The sequence below is a fragment of the Hylobates moloch genome, unplaced genomic scaffold (assembly GCF_009828535.3).
Source record: "Hylobates moloch isolate HMO894 unplaced genomic scaffold, HMol_V3 SCAFFOLD_15, whole genome shotgun sequence".
In the NCBI taxonomy this organism is placed as follows: Eukaryota; Metazoa; Chordata; class Mammalia; order Primates; family Hylobatidae; genus Hylobates; species Hylobates moloch.
The window spans coordinates 36,986,847-37,010,069 of record NW_026652290.1 but is presented as its reverse complement, the minus strand read 5'-3'; the positions used below and the strand labels follow the sequence as shown (position 1 = coordinate 37,010,069).

The following is a 23,223-nucleotide window of genomic DNA, read 5'->3' as shown; positions in this document are numbered from 1 at the left end:
GACATTTTTATTTAAGTCACTTTTCTGATGGACAACAGGCCTGCTTAGCTGAGTGCCTTGGGAATGCTTCCGGGAGGGGGGCGGCTGCTCAGCAACTACAGCTTCGTGATAAGAACATCGAACAAACAAAAAAGAGAACGCAAAGCCCACCCGGCACTCATTCCAGGCTGGAAGTTGCCGTCTGTGTTTACACTCTCCTCCCAACCCACCCACCCTGCCCCCCACCGCCCGCGCGCAATTTCGGGCGTGGGGACCCTTTCCTGTCCCTGGCGCCCGGCCCGTGCTGCGCCTCCAGAGCAGAGCGTCCCGCAGCCCCGCGCTATCCCGGCGCCCGTACTGGGACTCGGGCGCGGAGCCTGGCGACGACTGGGGGCGCCCCAGGTGGGTCTCGGGTCCCCGCCCCGCGCACCCGGGCCTGGGCCGGCCCCTGGGCGGTGTCACGGCGCGGCCGGGGAGGAGCGCGGGAGGAGGAGGAAGAGCGCGGAGGAGGCGGGCGCTGCGCGCCGGGGGAGGGTCGCCGCTGCCGCCGCTGCCGCCGCCGCCGCCGCCGCCGCGGGGATCGTCAGGCCGGAGCCGCGCGGCCGAGCGGGCGGCGGGCGGAGGGGAGGGCTAGGCGGCGGGGAGGCTCGCGGCGCCCGGGCCGGCGGGGTCCGCCCGGGCCGGCAGCGTCCGCCCGGCAGCGGGAGGAGGGAGCGGCGCAGACAAAGAGCGGCGCCTGGGCGGGCGCAGCGCGGCCGCCGCCCGGGACCCGCGCCGCTGCCCTCCGGCTCCGCAGGCGGCCCACGGCGAGGTAAGCGCGGCCAGGCGGGCGCGGGCGCGGGCGCGGGGCAGGGGCCACAAACTTGGGGCCGTTGGGCGGAGTTGGGAGCGCAGCAGGGCTCGCAGGTCGGGGTGCGCCTGGGAAGGGGCTAGGAGAGCGGGTCCCCTCCGCGCCCCACCGGTACTCTCGGCCCCGCCGCGGCCTGGGCGCCCCCGACCGCGGACTGCCGGGCACCTCCCGGCTCTGCACCTTCCTGCCCGCCTTCCCATCCCCAACCCCCACCACCGGGGGCCGGCGCAGGGGCGGGGACGCCAGCCAAGGGCGCGGGCGAGGATCAGGGCAGGGGCCCGGCTGCGGGGCCCGGGCACTGGAGACCCCCGGGTGCGCAGGCTGCGCCTGGCCTGCGGGCGGGCGGCCGGCCGGCACGGAGCTCGGGGCTAGCGTGGGACTGTGCGGTGGCCAGGGTCGCCAGGGCGCGTGTGCCGGGGAAGAATAGCCGCGGATCGCAGGGCCCCGGCGCAGGGACTGGGGAGGCCGCGATCGGCCGGGAGAACTTAACTGTGTTTATTACAACTATTTATGATCGCGCACAAAGCTGCTGTCACATCGCATAAAGGAGGTCCTCGCTTCGGCGAAGGGAGCTTTTGTGCCTGGCTTCAGGCTCTGCGCCCTGCCCCAGATTTACAGGACTCTTAGCCACCTGAACCAAAGTTTCTCACAATCGCTCGGCCCTGTCGGTTTTTTTCAGGGCGATTTAATCACCGACTGGTTTTGGAAAAATTTGATGTGTGAGTTTTAAGGCATGGACGGTAACTGCCTTATGAGCACAGTTAGCTTGGCATTGTGTGGAGGGGTTTAATTTGCAAAACGCTTTAATTTGTAAAGACAATAAGGATCTCTGTGAAGGTCTGCGCTGGATGCTAGGGGTCATTGGCTGGTGGACCCCAGGCACCTGACTTAAACTAGTATTGTAACAGCTTCAGGGACAAAGCCGAGCGTGCGTGGAGTCGGCCTTGGCCACTTCTCACAATTCAGGTTGGCAGATTCCTCTTTATTTGGCTTTGTTTATTCTGCCAGCAGGTTTAAGGTTGCTTCTGCCAAGTTTGCATCTGCATAATGGGATGAGCAGGCCCCAGTGTGGGCAGGAGGGGGCCTAAAATATCGCACGGGCCAGCTCCATCCCTCGACCCAGAAAGAAAAAACCCTGAGAGGCCAGTGGGCGTGGCTTGCTGGGACCTACAGGTAGGGGAGTCCCTTCCTGGCCCAGGCCCAGTCCCCGCTTCTCGGAAGGGATTTTGTGTAGGAATGAAAGTGATTCAGGGTGTTTTTCATGCCTCTGTTTTAGATGTAGTTATCAAGTCTCAAAAGTGACTGAAAATGAAATTAACCTGGGCTGCTTTAACTTATCAAAACGGAACTGTGCTTGTGAACACTCCTTCAATTCACTTTCCAACCTTCATAGATAAGCAGGTGAATTCGTAACAGGATTCAAGCCTATGCGAGTTTTATGTAAAGAGAATGGCAGTCACTGGACACGTGGAGAAGAAATTGACTTCACCTGGAGATTGGGCTAGACATGGAGGTTTTTTGATGTTTGGAACAGGGGTTTCCTGAGAAGCAAGTGTTAACCCTGCTTGTGAAGAAGTGAACACAAGGGAAAATCCTTGTGTTCCAGGTATACTGAATCCTACCTCAGTATATTCTGCCCTGGAGGTTGGTTAGATGTAGTTTTGATTGGAGAAGGTGGTGGAATCTTAGTGGTCTTCTGGCAGCTACTTGAGGCTGAAATGGAGAACTTTAGGCATAGGAAGCTGTGGAGGTGCCTGGCCCACTTCCTGTCCCGGAGCCTCGCCTGGATTCTGAGCTTCTTTCCTGCTTCATAAACATTCAGGGAGATTGATCATGAAACACTGGATGAAATTGGGTCACAAATTACCATCAGAAAGAGTTGGGTGCTGCATAACCCCCTCTGTCCACTTGTGGAGAAACTGACCCTATTAACCGTGGGCCTTGCTGAAGGTGCCTTGCAGGTGGCTGTGCTCAGTTTTCATGCTTTGTGTTTTGCTTCGGACACTCTGCATACTTAAATCTTCTTCATCCCTGCTCTGTTTGACCCTACCATATTCCCAGACTCTGTCATTTACATTTTGGGTTATTTAGCTTTTCCAACAAACAGCAGATCTTATGTACACAGTACTGTATTTGAGAAATGCACTATCATCCATATTAAATACACCGGAAATCTTCCTTGCATGTGCACAGACTGGATAACCTTTTAAAATGCCCTAAGACTCCCCGAATGGCGCAAATGCACTGGAGTCCTTTACTTGATCAGTTGCACTAGCTTAATTTGCCCTGGCTAGACCAGGCTGTGTTGCTCTATGGGACACCCATTTTTCTAACTGCTCAGACTGGCTTGCCGTGTGCACTGGGGGAGACAGGGCTTGAGGAAATCATTCTCTGGCATTAAAAATGAGGCTTAATGACTGAAGAGCTCAGAATTGCCTGCTGGAACTACAGGGGAGGATAATGAGCGATGTTTGGGAAAACAAGTAAGCTAACTTTTTTCACAAATGAACTGGAAACTCCCCACAACTCACTTCAGAGGCTTAGGAAATTAGTTTTCCCATCCAGAGGGATTGCGAGTAGCGCTTCCAAATGGTTTCTCTTTCCTAAAATGAGTGATGGAAATACTTCACGGCACGTTTTCAAAGGGCCTAAGCCAAAATGTGATTTCACGTGTCTTGTTCCATGCCTGAGTTAAGGCAACTCAGAAGAAGGTCATGACAGCCTTTTAACGGGCTATGAAAAGTATGCAGCTAAAGCAAAAATAGTTTTGCATTTCTTTAGGCCATTTAGTAGCACAACTAAAAAATTAGACTCTTTTCTTTTCCTGCATTTTCCTTTGAACATATCCCAAAGTATGTTTATTTCTAAAGGTAAATGAATATTAGCAAGTATTACCTCTGCCCAGTGACACACATCCACACATGCACTGGCACATACATTCTTACCTCAAGAATCTTAATCCTTGAAACTGTGGAAATGAAAGTTATTTTGATTGAGGTGGCAGTGTCACGGTGATGTCACACGGTGTCACTGTCCCTGACCAGCCTCTGTGTTCCCTCTCAGCTCCTTGGCTCAATCCCCTCCGTGTCCTGAGTTCTTACTCGTCCCAAGGGTCATCTCTTACTTCTTTTCTTCCCCACATCTTATCAACTCCAAACTAGAGGGGATGGCATCATCTTTAAATCTCCACAGCACTTTCTTTGTGTCCCTGATTTGTCATCTGTGACATTCTTTCCTACAGTTTTTTTTTTTTAAGGCAGGGTCTCATCCTGTCACCCAGGCTGGAGTGCAGTAGCACGATCACAGCTCACTGCATCCTTGAGCTTCTGGGTTCAGGCAGTCTTCCCACCTCAGCCTCCGAGTAGCTGGGACTACGGGTGTGCACCACCATGCCCGGTGAATTTTTTTATTTTTATTTTTATTTTTGTAGAGACAGGGTCTTGCTGCTTTGCCAAGGCTGGTCTCAAACTCCTGGGCTCAAGTGAGCCTCCTGCCTTGACCTCCAAAAGTACTGGGATTACAGGCCTGAGGCACCATACCCTGCCCTATGTTTTTTTTGCCTTCATCTTTTCTTTACTAGATTCTGAACCCCTTGGGGGAAGACTGGTCTTGCCACTTATACACAATGGGTGTGCAACAAATACGTATTGAATATGTGAATATTGAGCCACCATACCCTGTCCTGTGTTTTTTTTGCCTTCATCTTTTCTTTACTAGATTCTGAACCCCTTGGGGGAAGACTGGTCTTGCCACTTATACACAACGGGTGTGCAACAAATACGTATTGAATATGTGAATAATGAGTGCCCAGCCTGTTAAGATTGGGGCTCTAGCCTCCCACTGAGATTCAAGTGGTAAGAGACCTCCAGCATTGTTGTAAATCTCAGAACTTCTGTCTACTATGGAAGGCTTTGACCTCAGGGTGTCCAGACAATGGGAGAATTTGGTCTGTTGGCCTCTCTATTTGGCAAATTTTCTGTCACGTGAGTCATTTGTAGTCCTGAAGCTACATTTAAAAACAACAACAACAACAACAAAAACAAAGCCAAACCCATGCTCAACTGCATTACCTAGTGGACTGGCTGAACGGTTTACTTCTGTAGGTTAGTCTGTTCATATCAACGTGAATTCAAAACGCTGGGCAGAGCGTTTGTGATCCTGGCCTGGTAAGTTAGTTATTTGTGTCACCCCTTCTTTCTACTGTTGTATTTCTAATGTTTTTAAGAGAAGAAGCTTCAAGTGCACTCAGAATTTTAAGTATTGCAGTTGCTTCTTTTGAGACAGTTTTGGAAGGTGGGGTGCTTATGTTGCCCAATTATTAGTGAAGACCGAAAATGCCATGATGAGAGAATGACCTGTACTAATGCATGCACGCTCATTGTTTGCAAAGTCCTCTTCACATACACCACCATATTTAATAGTCAGAATAACATGGCGCACTTGGTTCTGGCCCTCATTTCTAGGTAGAGACTGGGGATGACAGAGCTTGAATTTAGGGTTAAGTCCTTCTGCAGGCCGTACATGAGGAACACTAACGTGTTGTTGGGTAGAGTTGTTTTTTTGTGAGGCAGTTTACGGAACAACAGTGTCCTTGGGTGTCTGCCTTTGCCGTGTCACAGCTGTGTGTAGATGTTGGTGGAGCAGATTCTGGGTGTGAGTTGACTGAGGTTGAGCGGTGTGAGGGGAGGCCGGCAGAAGCAAGGACAGTCTCTCTTGTCCCCGCGTCCTGGTTATGGGCCAGGGTTACCCTGGAAAGCCTCCTCAAGTTGAGAGAGCTTATTCCTGTTTAGTGCGTGTATTAGTCAGCTCCAGCTGCCTTAAGAGAATAAAACACAGAGGCCAGGCGCAGTGGCTCACGGCTGTAATCCCAGCTACTCGGGAGGCTGAGTCACGCGAATTGCTTGAACCCAGGAGGCGGAGGTTGCAGGGAGCCAAGATCGCGCCACTGCACTCCAGCCTGGGTGACAGCGTGAGACCCTGTCTCAAAAGCAAACACACACACACACACACACACACACACACACACACACACCAACAACAACAGAATGGGTGGCTGAAACTGCAGACATTTATTTTCTCACAGTTCTAGAGGCTGGAAGTCCATGACCCCGGAGCCGGCAGGGCTGGTTTCTGGTGAGGGTCTCTTCCTGGAGGCTTGTCTTCTTGTGTCCTCACTCACATAGCCTTCCTTCTGTGAATGCACTGAGAGAGAGGTCTGGTGTTTCTTCCTCTTATAAGGACATCTGTCCTGTTGGATTAGGGCCCCACCCTTACGACCTTTTTTAACCTTAATTGCCTCCTGAAGTGTCCTGTCTCCAAATATAGTCACTTAGGGGTTAGGGCTTCACCATATGAATTTAGGGGGGACAATTCAGCCACTCCCAGTGTGTCTGTCTAGGTTCCACAACAGGGCTGATGCTTTTAGGAAGACCTGGTGCTCCCATCATCCAGATCTGGGATCTGTGTTTATTTGGGGACACCTACTAGGGATGGTTAGAGTAGTCACAAATAAGGAGGGAATGTCAGCTTTTTATATATTGGTTGTAGCACCCCACAACAGGGAACAAGCCTTGGTGTTGGCCTTCCAAAGGCTGGAAGGGTTTTAAGTAGAGTGATTGAAGAAAGAGAAAAATCTTGACTTGATTTCATTTATGGAAACTTCTCTTCAACTTAGGTAGGTAGACATTTATTTGGGGGTTGGTTTGTCTTTGATTGAGACCATGATAAAATATCAGTGATATGCAAAGGAAAGTCTTTTCTGAACCCTGGAATAAAGAGAACAAAGCAAGAGGTGGGGCCAACGGCAGCCGGGGTGGAGAGGCTGTCTCCTCTGAGCCTGCCATCTCTGTGATCCTGCAGTCTTTGCCACATGAGCAAACGTCCCTTAGCAGAATGTGCATGATGGTGGTGAGGTGCACCCCAAGCGTAGCTGGAATGTTTCTGACCTTATGTCTTGTTCAGACATAAGACGGGGGCAATGCCTGCATGACTGACCTCCCTCTAGCTCCAGATCTGTATGTTCATTCATGCTTTGTTTGCTCATTCATTCCACATTCATTCATTCATTCATGTGAATTATCCAAGTTCTTAGTGGTCATTTCCACCATCCCAAACCATTTGCAGCATCTCCTGCAACCTGCCTGCCTTCTCAGTTATATTCCCCATCACTGACTCACTCAGTTATCCTTGAATTCTCCCTCAGCTCCCAACTAGTTATCAACCCCTATTGATTCTACCTCCAAAAGATCTAACATCTCAGCCCTGCTGTCCCTTTTCTCTTTCCCCTGGACATCAAAACCACTTTTTAACCATTCCTACCAATCCATCCCAGGGTGACTGCACCCTGACAGTCAGGTCTGGCCATGACCTGCACACGGTGGCTCTCCATCATACTTGGGTCAGTGACTCAAGTCCCCAGCATGGCAGTCATGGGCGTGCACGACTGGGCTGCCTCTCTGTTTCTCCCAGCATCTAAATATCCCCTTCCCCATATACACACGTGCTGAGCTACAAGTCATCTGTGGCCACCCACTGATGGTTTGCTAATTGCGATAACAAAACTAAGTGTATAATCAGTTTGTTTTTAAAGACTCTCTCCATTGGGACTGGTTCAGGGTTCTCCTGTGCAGTAATGGCAGGGCTACCCCACTACAGCTTTGCATGGAACTGAGCATGGGCCTGGCTCTCTGTCATGGGAGGAGGAGAGACTAAGTGCAGAAAATGGTGCGTATGTGGGTTTTAATGTGGACTGTCTCCCTGCAAATGCCATTTGAACTGATGGATTGTCAAGAAGCAGTGCTGACCCCCTGAAATACAATGTGAACCACAAATGCAAGCCCCAGATGTAACCATAATGTTCTGGTAGCCACATTAAAAATGTAAAACCAAACAAGTGTTATTAATTTTCATCCTATATTTTATTTTGCCCAATATACATAAACTCTATATGTAATCAATATAAAATGTAACTAATAAGATAATTCATATTCTTTTATTTGCGTGAGGGCTTTGAAATTCAGCATATAGTATATACGTTTACTGCACCTCTTGGCTCCCTCTCACTGCATTTTGATTGGCCTTGGCCACACGCGACTAGTGACAGCCTTGTTGCAGCGTGTGGGTCTATACACTTTTCATGATTGAAGCCTCATTTGCTGTCTGTTTTCCAAAGTTGAGATAGCTAAAGAGACAAAGTGGAAACAATGTAGAATAATTATAATGGTCATTATTATTATGCTTTACTGGGAAAGGTGTAACCTTTTTAAATATGAGGAATAATGTCATCCTTCAGGCACTCAGTGCCTGATGTTTTAGAGCACTAAAATCAGATTCAGTTAAAACTGAATATCTATCATCAAAATACCTTGTTCATTTTACAAATATTTTAAAATGTGCTTTGAATTCTAGAAGTTACCAGTGTAAAATAACATTTTTGTATATCAGTATTCAACACATTTCTTTTTAAAAAATGTGTTCAGCACCATAGGAAAGGTAAAAAACAACATTGTATACAGTGATGGGGTACAGGTGTTATTTTGTTACATCAGTTGCCTAAGGGTGAAGTCAGGGCCTTTATTGTATCCATCACTCAAATAACATACATTGTACCCATTGAGTAATCTCTCATCATCCACCCCTTCCCACCCCATCACCCTTCAAGTCTCTGGTTCCATCTGGATAATGGCCTCCAGTTCCATCTGTGTTGCTGCAAAAGATATGATTTCATTGTTTTTTTTTATGGCTGAATAGTAGTCTGTTTTCTTTAGTCATCTGTAGTGTTCATATTTCTGATACATATTAAGTACATGCTAAAATCATATATTTTTAAAGTGAACATTAGCTTCTCTCCCACATGGACATAGACACACACACACATTGTAATCACTGTTCTAAGCACTTTCCATGTAATAACTCATTGAGTCCTCACCAACAGAACGTGTGGTACTTTCTGTTTGTATCTTCATGGCTAAGGAAAGGGAGGCACTGAGGCTGCCATGTCTTAGGTTCCACAGCTAGACTCTGACCAAGCTAGCCGCCATCCCTTCGTTAAGATGTATCTGAAAATACATAAAACAGAACCATAAACTTTTATTATGGTGTAAGATTTGAGAAACATTGATGGAAAATCATTGATAGGGAGTGGAGCTTGCATACAGGTCCATTCTGGGAACCCCTTATCAGCCAAGTGGTTGCGGAAGGCTCTGGACTTTGGAAGGGCCTAATGAATAACTGGTACCTTGGAGGAGGGGAAGCCTTGGACGGTCATCACTGAGGACCATTGGCCTGGCTGCTCCTCTCCCCCAGCCCCCTTGCTATGTTCCATAGGCTGGTGGTCCTCCACCTGCCCAAGTCTCCAACTTTGCAGGAAGCACCAGCATCCCGTGGGGAGAACTGCTGCTGGAGGGAACTGCAGTGGCACTGGATGAGGGGGAGTATTTTCTGTTGTAGTCATAGTGTATTAGCTGAAGTGGCCATGCAGGTGCCATCGTAAATGCCTGTGTGATGTGCCTCTTCATCAGTAGCTGTGTGGTGCGTCCCCACCCTTGTCTCCTCCACACGGGGGGCTGAGAAAACAGGAGTGTGTGTCTTCTCACTCTTCCAAGTGGCCCCCGGACCTTCGTGCTGTTGGAATAGCTTGCTCAAGGCCATTTTTGCTGCCGCTGTTTTTCCTTAATGAGTTGCTGTTGTTGAAGTGAAGGTAGGCAGGTAGGTTCTTGCTGAAAACCTTGTAGAAGGACATACCAAATCCGTTTCCTTTGTGCTTTTATGACATCTGGGAAGGTCTTGAAGAATTCCAAGGTGGCTTTGAAATCTGCTTCTGAGGTGGTGAGAGAGGCCAGGTCAAGTCCAAATGTAGATTCTTGGGAGACTGCTGCTACAGGTCCTGATGGGAACTCTGATACTGGCTGCTCTTCCAAGTGAGTTGTCTGTGCCAGCTTCTCGAACCTACCCTTTTGTGCTGGGAGGGCCACTGGGGCCATCAGAGGGTTGAGCAGCCCTCCCTGGAGCAGATGGGACTGAGATAGGACTGTGATCTGTCGTCTCTGTTGGGAGAAGCTCCTGCATGTTCCAAGTTTCGGAGGGGCTGCAACTTGGGCAGTTTCTTTCAACTCACAGGTTTAGATCTGCAGTCACACTGCCTCTCATGTGGCCACTTCTATAGGTAGCAGGTTCCAGGATGTGTGGTGGCAAAGATTTGTTTACTTCAACATGCTTAATTTCCCAGCAATGGTGGGGGCAGCCAGGAAGTGAAAAGTAAGTTAGAAGGTGGTGAGATCACAGGGAGATGCCTAGAAAGACGCCCATGCCCATCTTAGAGGACAGTGTCCATCAATGTCTCCTTCGATTTTCCTTAAAGATTATGTCTCCATTTAATATCTTAAGAATTTTGGTTGAGTATTTAAGGATGTCTGCAAGTCAATAAATATTTTAATTATGTCACTTATGAGCCTGGCTACAGGAGAGAAGAGCAGTTGCTGTCTCTTTCATGCTTTCCCTCTCATCAGCTGTCTTCATTTTAAGGACAATCACTTTAAAAGCTTGTATTCCTGTTTGTGTGTGTCTGTGGGAGGTTGGGGGGGGTCCTGCATTGGTAAGAAAACAGCCCCCCCAACAACTTTTTTTTTTTTTTTTTTTACTGCTCTGCATGATGGAAGTCAGCTTGGAGACATTGACATAAAAATTATAAGCTGCTTGAGTATTTTTAAGAGACCAAGAAATAACAAGGGATTCAGGGAGTTATTTTGAGACAGTTTTCGGGAAATTTAATATAGGTGAAGAGTGAATTTTCATCAAATGATTAAAAGAAAGTGAAACAACCTTGGTAGCAGAATCTAGCAAGATGGTTATAGAAACAGATTTTTTTCTTTCCAGCCATTTCCATTCTTTCTTTCCATTCTTCTGGTTCTCTGCTCACTTTTTTGTGTGTGACTCTCCTCATCCCGTCTCTCTCGCCCTGAACACCATTTATCTTAGAAGTGTGTGTGTTTCCCATCTGTCTTTGTTACTGCAGTCATATGACTTTTCTTTTATGTGCTTCTGTTACTGTCTTCTTAGGACCTTCCTAGCTTGGATTTAGAAGGTTCTCTTCCCTTAAATTAAGCCATCTGTCTTGCCTCAGTTCCCTTTTCATAGTTTCCTTACTAGGTCTATTTTACATGGTTCAGCAGACAAGACCCGGTGGTGACTATGAAGAAATGGTGGCATTATCATCTTTTTAAAAAAAGGAGGAGGGTGTCAGACACCGTGCTGTCGTGATTTTCATTTTGAAGTTTTGCTGGGTAGAACTAAAGTTCAGTTGATTGATCACCTATATAGATTAGGTGTCTAGTGTTGAATTTGTTGCTTAACTTGATTGTGCCAAGCACTTCATCCCTCAGCCATCCCAGTGGGTGCAGCCGATTCTGTCTTCCATAAGGTGTAGGTTCTTTCACAAATGCCTCCGGTTGGTGAGGGTTCCATGTGTAAGGAAGAAAATATGTTTTCAGCACACTGCACATTCATACACGTGGCTTCTCATTCATTTTAGATCTTATTAGTTATTAGACCTAGATTGGGAAGTAGAAACAATTTACTTGTGCAGGTACACAAATACCTTTTTAAATGTTAGTATTTTGAGAGACTTCATTGAGACCTGAACCCATGTCTATAAATTCGTGGTTCTCAGCTGGGGCAGTTTGGCCCGTGTGGACATTTGGTGATGTCTGGAGATATTTTTAATCGTCATGCCTGTGGGGTGCTACTGGCATTTAGTGGGATGCTAGACCAGGGATGCTACTAAATATCCTGCAATGTATAGGACAGCCTCCACAACAAAGAATTAACTAGCTCAAAATATCAGTATTTAAGCAACCTTGATAAAAGTGAATGCTGCTCTGCTTTTTTTAAATGTTTACGTCAGGGGCGCATGCATTCCTTCACACAGTTGCCTTTGGAGATCAATTTCTTTTCTTCCATTTTAATAAACATAGTGAAAAAATACATATGTAGATATCTAAACACAATTTACACATGTATGCAGTTAAATAGGTAAAGGAGAAACTGTAATGTAACTGACTTAACCATGTTTTTTGTTTATCTGTAATAATATTAGTGTTAAAGTAATGGCATACGTTACTTTTTAATTTTCTCATTCAACATATTTGGACAATAAACATACAAAATGCTGATTTTGCGGGAAACATTTTGACATCTGGCTGGGATGTGATAAAAGTACATTCCTCTCAGAATGCCCACTGATGTGGAAGTAATGAGGGAGCTTTTATCAATTACTTTTAATAAGTAATTGATATTCAGAGTTTGGCCTAATCAAAGACATCTGTTTTCTTAGCTCAGAAGCCTTACATTGGTGATTGTCTACAGAAGAAAATTTGTCTTTGTTGTTACTAAGGTTCGTAGGATTCTAGGTTCAGCCTGATAATTTTTGAGCTGGTCACATATGTTAGCTTTTGAATGTTTAATTTCCTTCTTTGTATAGTTCTAAAATAAACTCCTCAGGGGAGAGAGACTAAAAATATCACAAATTAGACCTTACAAAGGGAAAAGGAAAGGGGAAATTCTAATCTGGCTGTTAGTCACTGAGTCCCAGTGTCTACAAAGCTGCCTATTACCTGGCCTAGCATGTGATGTTGCTGTCTGAATGTACTTTTTTTTCTTTAAAATAGGCCCTTGCTTGATCAAGTAGAATCAGCCTAGAGATGAAGAGAGCTGTCAGTTAGAAGTTCCCTTGGCTTTCTCACTGTCTGCTTTGTATAAATTATTTCCTGTTCCATTGTTCTTCCTTTTGACTTTGTTATTTCTTACCCCTCTCTTCCCGTGCTGTTTCTAGGATAAACATAAAATCATCACTTTGCAAAATTTTGAGCTTTCCTTGGTGGAGATAGTTAAAAGTACAATCTTTTCCTTTCTTCAATCATCCCATCTCATGTGGACTGAGAAAGACCTCTGAGAAATTAATAGTAATTCTTTGGACAGACTGGAAAGTTCTGAAGTTGCAAGTTTGGAACAATGTGTGCTTCTCTTTATTACTTGCACACTTTGTATCATTCGATTCTAACTTTGTCAGGTAGAGGGAGGCCAGTATTGTTAATTAGCCCTTTTTTAGATGAGGAAAGTGTGGGTCCCTCACCAGGACACAGTGACTGGCCCACTGGGGTCCTGTGGTGAGTGCCCATGGGGAAACGTCAGGCCCAAGCAGTGTGGCATGTGGGATGGCCCAGCTCCAGAGCGGCAGGCCCTGGACTTCATTCTGGCTTTGTATTGATGTTATTGAAGTTCCCTCCTCCCTCAAAACATTTGCCTTCATGCAGTGACTGCTTGGCTTTCCATTACAATGGGAGCTGGATTCAAACAATATCATTCTGAACTTTACTTTTTATTTTTTGAGACGGAGTTTCACTTGACACCCAGGCTGGAGTGCAATGGAGCGATCTCGACTCATGACAACCTCTGCCTCCCGGGTTCAAGTGATTCTCCTGCCTCAGCCTCCCGAGTAGCTGGGATTACAGGCATACACCACCATGCCTGGCTAATTTTGTATTTTTAGTAGAGATGGGGTTTCTTCATGTTGGTCAGGCTGGTCTTGAACTCATAACCTCAGGTAATCTGCCCACCTCGGCCTCCCAAAGTGCTGGGATTACAAGCGTGAGCCACCGTGCCTGGCCCCATTCTGAACTTTATTAATGGTTCATGTAAATCTGAACTTCAACAATCCTGATTCATATGAGGAATAGAGATGAAGAGTCTCCTTTTCCTTTGCTACTAATTTGGCTAAAATTGCATAGTGAAGTTTTAAACTCTCCTGACCTCTGTTTTGTCTTCTGTGAAACTAGGGGTTGCCTGTAATGTACTTTCAAAACCTTTTTTTTTTTAAATTATTATTATCATTATTATACTTTAAGTTTTAGGGTACATGTGCACAATCTTTTATAGCCCCAACTTTCCCTGTGTTAAAATTGAGATGGGACAGGTCCTTGATCATTAGGGACTTTTTTTTCTTCAGAGTGGCATGGGATGAACTGATCTATGTGTAAATTGATGTTGCTGTTGCTTTTCTCTGAGTGTAGTTAGAAAGGCTGGAAGTATATGGGTGCAGAGATGTAGAAAGGCTCCGTTGTTCATTCTGCCACCGACAGGTCAGACTGTTCTCCTGGCTGTGTTTTCACTCAGTTGTGTACCTGCAGTTCATACCTACATAGGACCAGCCATGGGCCAGGCACTGTGCTGGGTGCTGTGGGAAAACCACAGCAAACCAGACAAACACCGGCCCTTGGGGAGCCTGTAAACCAGTGTGGAGATCTTACAAGCTCACAATCCACTGTAATCTTAATTAACAAGTATGGAAAATAACTTTCGCCATCTCTGGGTGGGGGAAGCACATATGGGAAGTCCCCCTCTAACCTCTACCCCAACCCCCAAGGCCAGGCAGAATTCATTTGAAATTTGAAGCATTCTGGAGGATAATATTTTCTTTTTTTTTTTTTTTTTTTTTTTTTTGAGACGGAGTCTCGCTCTGTCGCCCAGGCTGGAATGCAGTGGCACCGCCATTCTCCTGCCTCAGCCTCTCCGGGTAGCTGGGACTACAGGCGCCCGCCACCACGCCCGGCTAATTTTTTTTGTATTTTTAGTAGAGACAGGGTTTCACCGTGGTCTCGATCTCCTGACCTCGTGATCCGCCCGCCTCGGCCTCCCAAAGTGCTGGGATTACAAGCGTGAGCCACCGCGCCCGGCTGGAGGATAATATTTTCTTCAAGATCCTCAGAAGCTCTTCAGTGCACAGGCAACTCCCAGATACTAGAATTGTCACCTGAGCTGACACATTCCACATGCCAGTTGTAAGCCTGGTCTCCACCACAGCTGGGGTGAAGCACCTCTATTCTCTCATGCCAGCATGGGTGTTATTATTCCAGGGCCTGGATGAAGCTGTTAGTTTGCTTAGGATGAACACATGATTTGTGGGTCAATTTTCAGATAATGTGAACTCTACTTACATGTTGTTTATTGCTTGAGAGCTTTATCTCTTAAAAATGAGTAAAATTACTTGGCGCTTTGAGTGGAATGCAGGTGTCAGGTAGCACACTAATATTTCCTTATTTTTTTTTTAAATTAATAATGGCATAAAGGCATTATGCCATCATATTTAATATAGAGATGTAAGTAATTTAATCACATTACTTCTCTTGGATTAGTAATGAATATTGCAAATCAATCCTGTGCACACATTTTACAGGTTTTTTTTTATCCTATTGATGATTTCATTTGAACTGTGTTTGGAAATTTAGTTTATTTCTTACTCCATTGTAGATATTCTTTGTTTTTGTTTTTTTTTTTTTTTTTTTTGAGACAGAGTCTCGCTCTGTCACCCATGCTGGAGTGCAGTGGCGTGATCTTGGCTCACTGCAACCTCTGCCTCCTGGGTTCAAGCAGTTCTTCTGCCTCAGCCTCTTGAGTGCCTGGGACTACAGGTGCACACCACCATGCCTGGCTAATTTTTGTATTTTTAGTCAGAGTTTCACCATATTGGCCAGGCTGGTCTTGAACTCCTGACCTCATGATCCGCCCGCCTCAGCCTCCTAAAGTGCTGGGATTACAGGTGTGAGCCACTGAGCCCATCCCATTTTTGTATTTTTTAAATGCAGTGTTTCAAATTCTTGACTTCTACACAGTAGTCAAGACTGGTACTTCTACCCAGTACCCAGATTACTGTACTGCTCTGACAGTAAGTTGTTACAAAACTATTTTCCAAAGGTTGGAACTGATTTCAGGGTTTACATTTAAGCTCTGTTTAACATCTGAAACTAAATTAATGCTAGCATTCAAAACTAGTAAAATCATAATTAGTGATTCGTCCTCTATTTGACACTGCACCAGCAGACATTTCCCTTAGCTTTTGGTGACATGGATTAAAGTAAAATGGTTTTGGTGATTTACTATAATTGATTAGTGATAGACTATACATGCTTAGTATTTTGAATGAACTTAATTTGCAAATAATGATAATTTAAGATCTGAGTTTGATACAACTTTAAAGGTTGATTGAATACCTAGATTCCTGGTTCTTGAGCCTTCAGAAGGAGAGAATTTCATGTGTTAAGTTCTTATTTGGTCTCATTCAAGGGAGCAAGATTTTTTGTTTGTTTATAAACACAGTATATCATTTTACATATTCAAGTACACATAGTATGTTCTCTGGAGAAAGCAGAAAATTGTATTGCATTTTAACCATGTAATACCCTCACGTTCGTGTATTAAGCTGATCAATAGGGGTATTTGTCTTCTTTTGTTGAGCACAGTGTTTTAACTTTTCCAAAGTGTAGTTTGTTATTGTTGAAAGTCAACCATGTTACCCTGTGCATACAGGCTTTTATATAATATTACACATAAAAACATATGGTGTATATTTTTTAAGTAAGCCCTTAATTTTAGAATAGATTTTAAATTTACAGAAAAAGTTTCAAAGATAATACAGAGAATTCTGATATAAACTGTGTCTACCTTCCCCTGTGATTCGCATCTTATGTTACTATAGTACATTGGTTACATCTAATGAACCAGTATCGGTACATTATTGTTAAGTCCGTAGTTTGTTTGCCCTGACATCCTTTTTCTGTCCCAGGATCCCATCCAGGGCACATTTCCTTTAGTCTCTGTAGCGCCTCTGATCCGGGACAGTTTCTTAGACTCGTCTTGTTTTTAATGACTTGACAGCTTTGAGGAGCAAAACTGCTTTTCAGGTCTTTTGTAGACTGTCCCTCAGTTGAGAGTTGTCAGATGTTTTTTCATGATTAGTGTGGAGTTACCAGTTTGGGGAGGAAGGCCACCGAGGTAATGTGCCATTTTGTATCAAGGGTCCATGCGATCAGTGTGGCTTTTGATGGTTGATGTCGACCTTGATCACCTGGCCCAGGTAGTGTTTGTCAGGGGACTCCGCTGTCGAGTGACTCTTTTCCCTTCTTTCCATACTGCAGTCTTTGGAAGGAAGTCATTTAAGGAAGAGGGAGTTCAGCTGTACCTCCTGTAGGGGTTGTATTTACATTAGTTATTTAGAATTCTATTTGAAAGATTTATCTATTCCCCAAAAGGGACCAAGATTTTCAGTGGGGATAGAAGGCACTGTGGCACAGACAGCCCCTTGGCACTGTTGCGGAGGAGGTGATAGGATAGGATGGTGCCCCAGCATGGGGTTTCCAGAATGTGGTCCTCGGCTGTGGAGAAATGCAAATTCCAGGGACCTGCCTGACTTCCCTCGTGGGATAGGTTGGTCTGGAAGTCTTCCTGTTGCACGAGTTCCCCAGGTGATTCTGATGCATATTCAAAGTTGAGACCCTCTGCTGTGGATTAGCACTTGAACCCCAGGTGTGCCGGCCAGGAGTCAGGCCCTCACCTCCATCCTTGCCGTTCACACCTCTTCCCTGCTGGTGGCATCTAGCTCTGAGGCTCCCTGTGTAGCCAGTCCTCCCACAGTTTTGACCACCTCTTGGATCTCTCCATCTGAGGCTCCCTTTGTATCAACCAAGGGTCTTTGCTTTCTGGATAACTTCATCCTTAGTTTGGTGGGCCCAGAGTTCCAATAAAGGGAGAAAAACCAGTTACAGCTGAGAACCCTGTTGTGGAAAGGCCAGTAAGGGCCAGAGTAGGGAGGTCCCTAGATGCCAGGCTTCTCTGAAAATGGTTTTGTTACATGTGAGAGAGAGGCAGAGACACCGAGACGCCACATGAACTGTGTTCAGGTTTGGGCAAATAAAAAATCACCAAAAAATCTTCATCGTTTCTACGTGTGTCATGCCTTGCGGTTTGGGACACCCCTAGCTCTTGGGCACATTCCCTGGTTGAAGTGGGAGGGCAGTGGCCTGAAGAAGTTTCTCTGGGGTTGGGATCTGGGTGGCCCTCATCCTGGTGCCGCCTGAGGAAGCCCTGGGCTGTGACTGGGCTCATGAAGTGGTCCCGACCCAGTGTCTGAGGAAGGCATACTCCTATCGTAGATGGGAGCCAGAGTCTGCCGTGAGGCCATGCTGGTGACCCTGCCCACCCGCCCTGCTGGGTCTTTGCTAGGCAGCAGGGTCGTGCCCTGCCCAGGCGCTGGGAGGTTCAGGCGTGTATGGGAGTGGAGGTATGGACGGGGCAGGCGTTGGCTCAGAAGCTGGTGTGGGGAGGGTCTTGAAGTGGTCCTTTTGATTCCTGGCTGACTGACTTCCAGAGAATCTTTTTTTGGGAGGGAGAAGGGTGGCTCATCTTTCTCTTGGGTACAGAAGAAGTCAGAGTTAAGGCCATTAGCCTATTTCTCTTTCTGGTCACTACCTTCTCCCTCCTAGTGATGGGACGATTCCAGCGTTGGGTGGTAGGCCAGGTGGGGGTACACTGCTTCCTGCTCCACCCTTCCCAAACCATTATACACAGATGAGACTCTGTTTTATTCATTCACATGGATATAATTTATAATAATGCATTTTATTTATTAAAAAATGACTGGGCCAGGCAGAATGGCTCATGCTTGTAATCCCAGCACTTTGGGAGGCTCAGGCGGGAGGATTGCTTGAGCCCAGGAGTTCAAGACCAGCCTGGGCAACATGGTGAAACCCTGTCTCTACAAGAAATACAAAAAAATGAGCTGGGCATGGTGGCAGGTGCCTGTATTCCCAGCTACTTAGGATACTGAGGCAGGAGGATCACTTGAGCCTGGGAGGTCCAGGCTGCAGTGAGCCGTGATCAGGCCACTGTACTCCAGCCTGGATGACAGAGTGAGACCAAAAAAAAAAAAAAAAAAAAAAATTAATACAGACATGTGCACTGACCCTTTTGAACATGATTTTCTTTTCAATCTCTGCCTCTGTGTTACAGTTTATGTTTTCTCTTTTGTCCTGCAGATTTTTTATACATTTTAAAAATATCTTGTCCTTTTTCTAAGTTTTTGCTTTGACTAATTTAAAGTTGCAAGTGTGGGTTTTGGTGGCTTTGTGTAGATGAATCACTTGACCTGAAAACAAGGACTTTTGCTTTGCTAGAAAATTAAGGACAGACTTTGTGGAGTGGACTGCTCTTGGGTTTTCCTTAGAAGAAGCTTGTGAGAAGCACAGTTTCTTTGCGTAAGAGTGGGCTTAAACCAGGTGATCTCCAAAGATTTCCTTCAACTCTCAAGTTGAAAGAGGCCTTGCCGAGGAAACAGGCAGCTAATGGGCAGAGCATCAAACCGGGGGGGTCTAGGTCCAGGCCCGGGCGCTTCCTGCTGTCAGACTGCCTCCTGACATCAGCAGGCATTCCTGGGATTCACAGCAACAAAAGAGCCCTCTGCTTTGAAAGGGGTTCAGTCTGTCTCTTCTGTAGTCTGGACTCTGAAATCTAGAGATTCGCTGAAGCTTATGTCCCAGGGTCTTGACGTAGTGTGAAGTTCTGAGTGATTTCCTAAAGATGGTGTCCTGAACCATGGGCTGTGGTGGTGAGTGCATGGACTTCAGGATATCTGTGAACTTTGGGGTGGGAAAAAACATCCTTATTTCCACCAGCTTTTCACTGAAATTCAGTATTTCCTTCCTGCATGAATGGTAGGTAGCACAGCCCACGGCATTTACAGTCATCAGAGAAATGGTCACTATTTTCCTGTTACATAATAGTGATGCAGGTGTGTTGAAGAGTGACTGCTTTTATCACTGCTCTCAAATCATGGTTGTTATTAGCACTGCTGCTACCCTCTCATTTGGCGTGTTAATAAGGAAATACGTAGATTACTATGTCTCAAGTTTGTTTTTAAGTAATATATTAATAACTGTGTTCCATATAGTTGCATAAAATGAAAATCACTGAAAAGCAACCTGAGGCCAGGCGCAGTGGCTCACGCGTGTAATCCTAGCACTTTGGGAGGCCAAGGTGGGCGGATTGCCCGAGCTCAGGAGTTCGAAACCAGCCTGGGCAACACGGTGAAACCCCGTCTCTAGTAAGAAATACAAAACAATTAGCCAGGCGTGGTGGTGCGTGCCTGTAGTCCCAGCTACTCGGGAGGCTGAGGCAGGAGAATTGCTTGAACCCAGGAGGCAGAGGTTGCAGTGAGCCGAGATCACGACACTGCACTCCAGCCTGGGCGACAGAGCGAGACTCTGTCTCCAGAAAAAAAAAAGCACCCTGAAAACACCCTGAGGAGGAGTCCCTAGCCCTCACCATTCTGCCAAGGGGAGAACGGGACCTTGCCAGGGACCAGGTGTCACTGTGTCCTCTGATGACAGAGCTGCTGGGACCGAGGCTGCTGGCCAGAGACAGTCTACACAGGCATTGCAGAAAAGTAGCTCAATTTTGCTGCCTAACAGAACTCCTTCCAGTCATGAAGTAATGACAAAACACGCCCCAAGTGGGTAAAATAAAAACTATAATATATTCAAAAGAGAATATAGAAAGAATTTTATTTAAATTGGATAAAAGCCTAGTTGTTGTTTTTATAAATTTTATTTAATTAATTTGTCACAGTGGGAAAAATTATATTCAATTTATTAGTTGAAAAAATGTAAAATTGTGTTCTGGGATCTGTGATTATTTACTATTATAGCAGTGGGGTTGGGGCTGGGTTGTGCGTTGGGAACTTAGGGGTTTATAATAACTTCCAGTATCAGGACAATGTAAATTACTTAAAATCTCTTGTGTGAAAAAGTTTGACTTTCTGATTCTCAGGTGCATTGTGGCAAAATGGTCCCTGGAGTTTTTGACCCTGTGTTTAAAGAAATATGCTATAAAATAAAAAATAATTTGGAAGAAGAATTGGCTCAGACATTACTTTTGTTGTGCCTTCTTGCATGTGGAACTATAAATACTAGCTGCTAGAAGTTCCCTTACAATGATGGACTGTGTGAAGGTACATTCTTAAAGTATTCATGTGGCAATAATAATAGCTGATATTTATTGAGCACTTAATGTCGCTGAGCATTTCATATGTGTTGCATAATTTAGTCCTCTCTACAACCCCACAAGGCTGCCCTCAGCCCCGTTTAACAGATGAGGTAGCTGAGTTGGAGAAGCTAAGCAATTTATCCTAGTGCTAGTCCTGGCAGCTTCGCTTTGCAGAGCTCTCACGTGGGTGCATTCTGTTTGCACGCCTGTGCAGTGATCCTTGGTGTGGGCCACAGCCTTGATCCTTCGGCTCCTTTTGCATCCTCACCCTGCAGGTTAAGGAGAGCCTGTGGGCAGACATCCCACATTCTTAATTATTTTAGCCCCACAGCCCGAGTGGAAATGCTTCCTTCTGCAGGGCTGTCTGAGCTCCACGTATTTATTGCCGGCCGCCCTCCTAGGACTGCATCCTTGCAGGAGCCTGCAGCCTGCTCTGCTTCAAGGCTCAGCCACAAAGCTGCCTCAAAACCCGATGGCCTGCCTCATCTGACTGAGACAGGTGAGCAGGAGGCAGAATGATACTGGTCACTTGTCTTTGGTCTTCCCAGGTGGAGCTTCAGCAGTACCAGGTAAAAAGATCTCAAAGTGCAAACCGAACACACAGCTACTTTATGGAGACCTAGATTCCTGAGATGTAGTTGGCATTGCTTTTTCTTGGTGTGAATTTCCTTTTAAAGATAGAGATATATACTGACTCTTAAGCATAGTTTTTGAAAAGCGAGATGCTTCCTGTAATCTCACCATCCTGAAAGAGAAACTTTTCATATTTGCAGCACATCCTTGTAAGTATTTATAACTTTTGTATAATTTTCTATTCTTCTCACTCTGAATATTTTTTCCACTTTACTGGTTTTTCAAATCCTTTTTTTCATGTGTGTGATATCCCATGGAGTTGAAAGCACCACACTTGCGTAAGCGGTGTGCTGAGTTGGACATCTAAATTTTTGCTCCCATAGACAAGGTGCCTGTGTACATCTCTGGGTGTATTTCTCTTCTTCAGTGGAACGGTTTTTTTTTAGTGTAAATTCCTTGGAGAGGGATTGCAGAGTTACATGGTATGGACTCTTGATGCATCTTGCCATAACGCCCTTCCAAAGGGTTATGCCAATTTTCAGTAGTGTGGAAGTATCAGTTTCACCCAAACAGTGCTGCTTTTGAAAGTCAGTGTAAATGGTCCCTCCATAAAGGCATTTTGGATTGATCTATTCTAGAGGACCGTGTCTCAGAGTGATGATGAAACAGTGTCGCTGCTGTTTTGAAAACAAATTGATGAGAATTTGTACATACTGTGACTACCGTGTCCTTTAAAACAGGCTGACTCTAAAACGGTCCTTGAATTTCAGGGAGTCTGCCGGTAGTGCTCACGGATTTAGCACTCCATCATGGTCATCCCGAGGCCGGCCCCACGGCCAGTTCTCGGCTTTTCCTTTCGAGCTGGTGGTCCCTTCTTTGAAGGGACTCCCTGACAGCAGATGGAACATTTTCAGCCATGGCGTGACTTTTCCCTTTAAGGGTGACTTTAGTTTTTGTTAGTAGACTGTTCTGTGGGGACTTGTTTGGGGCATGATGTCGGTGACAGGGCTGAATTATCGTATTTTTGGTCACTGGCTAAATGAGACAGAGGTATTGGGATTTTTTTTAATTACTAATATATTCCTTAAAGACATTTTCAAAACCAGTTGCAAATGTTTTAGATTTTCACACCTGTGACAGGCAGATAGCCTCCCACAGATACTGCTTAGAATAGGGTGTGTGTGTGTGTGTGTGTTTGTGTGTAAGTCTGTGGAGGTATGTGTATTAGCTGTCTTTCCTTATATAAAAAATTAAGAGTCTAGGTAAGCCACAGCCAAACTCCAGACCCACAGAGACAATAAATATGTGGGTGTAAGCTGCTGAATTTGCAGTGACTTGTTACATGGCAGCAGGTGACGCTTACACTGCACAGATGTGACCAGTTCCTGGTACTCTTGCTCAGACTTTGCTTCCTGCCAAGCAGGACTCCCTGAAATTGCTACCCTGGATAGTAGAAATCGCTTTATACTGTTCCCTTCAAGAGTGTTATAAAAGGAGACAAAAGAATGAGAGGAGGCGCAGGTGGGGCTGAGTGGGGAAGTGGGGCCTGAGAAGCACATTCTGGTAGCAGGTGAGCCCGGGAATGTGGGGCCTCCCCACCTGGGAAGGTCTGTGTTCTGCATGGCTCTGGGAGGGCCTGGAAGGTGGGGAGAACCTGATGTATTTCTTTCTCCTTCTCTCACCTCTTTTAGGTTTTCTTTTTCTTCTTTTATTTAGGGATGGGGTCTCGCGCTGTTGCCCAGGCTGGAGTGCAGTGCTGCCATCATGGCTTACTGTGGCCTCGACCTCCTGAGCTCAAGCAATCCTCCCACCTCAGTCACCTGAGTAGCTGAGACTACAGGCATACACCACCCCCAGTAAAGTTTTTATTTTTTGTTGTAGACATGGAGTCTCACTGTGTTGCCTAGGCTGGTCTCAAACCCCTGGCCTTAAGGGATCCTCCCACCTCAGCCTCC

The 23,223-nt window shown here is 45.9% G+C and overlaps 1 protein-coding gene across 3 annotated transcripts in view; it reads left to right on the top strand.

The window, feature by feature from the left end:
- The first annotated feature begins 533 nt into the window (after positions 1 to 533).
- Positions 534 to 23,223, top strand: part of NCK2 (NCK adaptor protein 2) — a 153,352-nt gene continuing 130,662 nt past the window's right edge. Inside the window, exon 1 of one of the 3 annotated variants that reach the window (XM_032176742.2) lies at positions 534 to 790. The gene's annotated coding sequence lies outside the window, so the exon portion shown is untranslated. The remainder of the gene's footprint in view (positions 791 to 23,223) is intronic. The other 2 variants (XM_032176741.2, XM_032176736.2) reach the window with 2 other exon arrangements.